The sequence below is a fragment of the Chamaea fasciata genome, unplaced genomic scaffold, assembly GCF_029207755.1.
Source record: "Chamaea fasciata isolate MVZ Bird 193981 ecotype frontalis unplaced genomic scaffold, bChaFas1.0.hap1 SCAF_7, whole genome shotgun sequence".
NCBI classification, from domain to species: Eukaryota; Metazoa; Chordata; class Aves; order Passeriformes; family Sylviidae; genus Chamaea; species Chamaea fasciata.
The window spans coordinates 55379786-55382531 of record NW_027094092.1 but is presented as its reverse complement, the minus strand read 5'-3'; the positions used below and the strand labels follow the sequence as shown (position 1 = coordinate 55382531).

The window sequence follows — 2746 nt, the reverse complement described above, 5'->3', positions numbered from 1 at the left end:
GGCATTGACTTTGTCCACAATCATGTTGCTCTTGTCAGGAACCAGGCTGGGGGAACCCTGATGCAGCCCAGGCTCAGGAGAAGAGCCAGAGACAAGAGCACAACCATCTCAAACAACCAACCTCAAAGACCAGAAAGAAGTCCTTGGCTTTAAGCAGGGTGAAATCATCCCTAAACATGTATGTCTTGTTTGCTGCCTTGCTCTGGAACTGTCTGCCATATAGTAAAGTCTCTTTCAGTGAAACCCCTGAAGACTGGATTCCCTGACAGTTTTATGTGCACCTTGTAAATTGAGGCAAATGGGTAACATTTTCCAGCTTCACCATGAAGTCTGCTCCTTCCTGAAGAGGGGGATATGGAAGATCTCAGGACAAAGAGACATGGTACATGGACCAGAGAGATCTGATGCTGCCCAGAGCACTTGGCTTGATTTTTTAAAGGCAGTATTTGCATTGCCATAGTGGGTAAAGGGGTTTGTGAGTCTGGGAACCTGCTTAAGGGCTGTGGGAAGGCACAATTCCTGCTCTTCATTTTGCATTGCTCTATAAAGTAGCACAGGGGTGGGAGTTCAGACCCCTCTTTCTGGGAGGCAGGAGGGCCTCCCCACCACTGTCCATGTCTGGGGAGTCACAGAGGAGCCCACTAAAACCCATAAGTCATTCTCTGGAGAAAGAGAGACCTCTACACTGAAGAGACATGGGAGTCTCATTTAATCAGTGAAAATTCCCTTTCACTCCCAACAGATGAAACTGTGTAAAATGTTTCTACACTGCTCTTGAACTTGCCCCATCAGAAGGCCCCAAGTTCTTTCTCCCAGTAACACCAACAGATTTGAAAGGGAGTTGCTGTTTTTTCAGTTTCCCTCTCACAGATTTTTTTTTCCTGGCAACACCTCTCCAGAGCAGCACGTTTTCACAAACAAAGTTAAACTGCTTGGTTTCCATTAGTAACATGAGCAGTAAAAAATAGAGGACAGGTGTTTCTTAGGAGGTGTGAAAGATTAACGGGATTTTCTTGGATTGTGGATGATGCTGTCACTGTAGGCTATCTGCTTTTTCTTTCCTCCACCAAAGAATATAGGAAAATTTTCAATAGCATTTACTGGTGCTTAGTGAAGCTCAGGCAGGTTTGTGCCTGCTGTGCCTTCACTCCCTCCAGGCAAAGAGGAATTGCAGCAGATAACCCTCTCCTTTGCCCATCTGGATCCAGATTCTCCTCGCAGAGACATCTTTGCAAACTCTCAGGAGCAATTAGCAGAGGACCTCTTTGGAAGGAATTGCATGTGGGATTAAGGACCTCAGCACAAGCAACTGAGCCCTGGTAGAACAAATAAACAGGAAAATACGCAAACTCCTGTGCGAGTTCAGCCCTTCATCTGGGATCCCCAAGAGAGTTTTTAGTCATCCTTAGGAAAGGGTGATACTCTGTGTGACAAAACATGCCGGTAAGATATATTAAAGATGCATTTTCCCAGTTCCCACCCTCGAGATTCCCTGTGCTAGAATTCTGGAAGACTTTTCCCATGCACCTTTCTGTGAGCATCTTCTCCCAGTATCTTTCACTGTGGGTTTAGCACAGCAGCTAACAAGTGGGAAAGGCAAGGAGATGGTGACTTCAGCCCTTGTGAGTTTACCTTTCCCTCTGTGCCAGAAGACCTGTGCCTGTGCACTCCATGGGCTCTGCAGAAGTGGAGCATTTTAAAATAAATTTTAATAAATAAAATTTTGATTTTCCACAATGCGAACCAGCACCAGAAAGTGCCATTAAATTCCCCTCCTGACATCAAATGCACAAACAGCCTGAATGAAGCTACTGGGCCCCATAGTTGTGTACAAATTTAAATATCCTGCTGAACTAGCTGAAAACACCACTGCGAGCGAAAGCCAGCCAGGCGTTTCCCCCCCTCCCTTGCTTTGTTTACCTCCTGCTCACCTCAAATGGTGTATCAGGGCTGTAGTGTAATATACAGCATTTGAACTTCTCCTTTGTAGTGACCAATGTCAACAGACTGCTTTTCCTGAGGATAAGATCCCAAGCCCATAAACATCACCCCAGAGTGCTGTACGTTGCTCCCATTGTGTAAATCTCCCCACAGTGCTCACCTCTGCTCCTGTATCATAGCCAGATAAATGTGGTGCTTAAGGCCTGATTTATTTCAGTCAAAGGACAAACAGTTTGATATCAAAAGGAGCTTCACAACAATTAGCATGACAGGCAAGGAGGATTAGCTGTTGTGATTTTCGGTGTGGCATAAGCAGGCAGGTGCTGTTATTTGGGCTGCATCCCTCCCCCGCACCCCTTCTCATTAAAGAGATAGTTATTGTACTGCTGTGAAAAGAGCAGCTGCTCTGCCTGAATTTCCCTATCAGCCACTGTTTCTAGTGTTGGTATGAATTGGGGACACATTGTTGGGCTTTAATTAGCCCTGAGTCCCACCACCACAGGGCTGCCCTGCTCTGACACACACCCCATGATGCTCGTGTTGAATGTGCATTAATCTCCTCGCTCCTGATGGCTGGGACACAACCTCTCCAAGGGGAAAAAGAAAAAAAAAAAACTGAAAAAGAAAAAGGTACCTTTATAGAATTTGCAAAATGCTCAGCTTTATGCTAAGCAGCCAAATTAAATTTAACCTTCACTCTTGACTTCTCCAAGTCCCATTATAATTTTTGAGATCTTTGCTGTTGGTGCTGACTCTAAGGTTTCAACAGATGAAAACCTACTTTCAAACAGATGAAAATCAGTTT

At 45.1% G+C, this 2746-nt stretch overlaps 1 long non-coding RNA gene across 1 annotated transcript; it reads right to left on the bottom strand.

The window, feature by feature from the left end:
* Positions 1 to 1362: 1362 nt before the first annotated feature.
* LOC136291835 (uncharacterized) lies at positions 1363 to 2223 on the bottom strand. The gene is made up of 4 exons (XR_010721764.1): positions 2102 to 2223; positions 1932 to 2016; positions 1633 to 1678; positions 1363 to 1423 (listed from the first exon to the last, which is right to left on the bottom strand). It is a non-coding gene; the product is annotated as an uncharacterized lncRNA (long non-coding RNA).
* Positions 2224 to 2746: the final 523 nt, after the last annotated feature.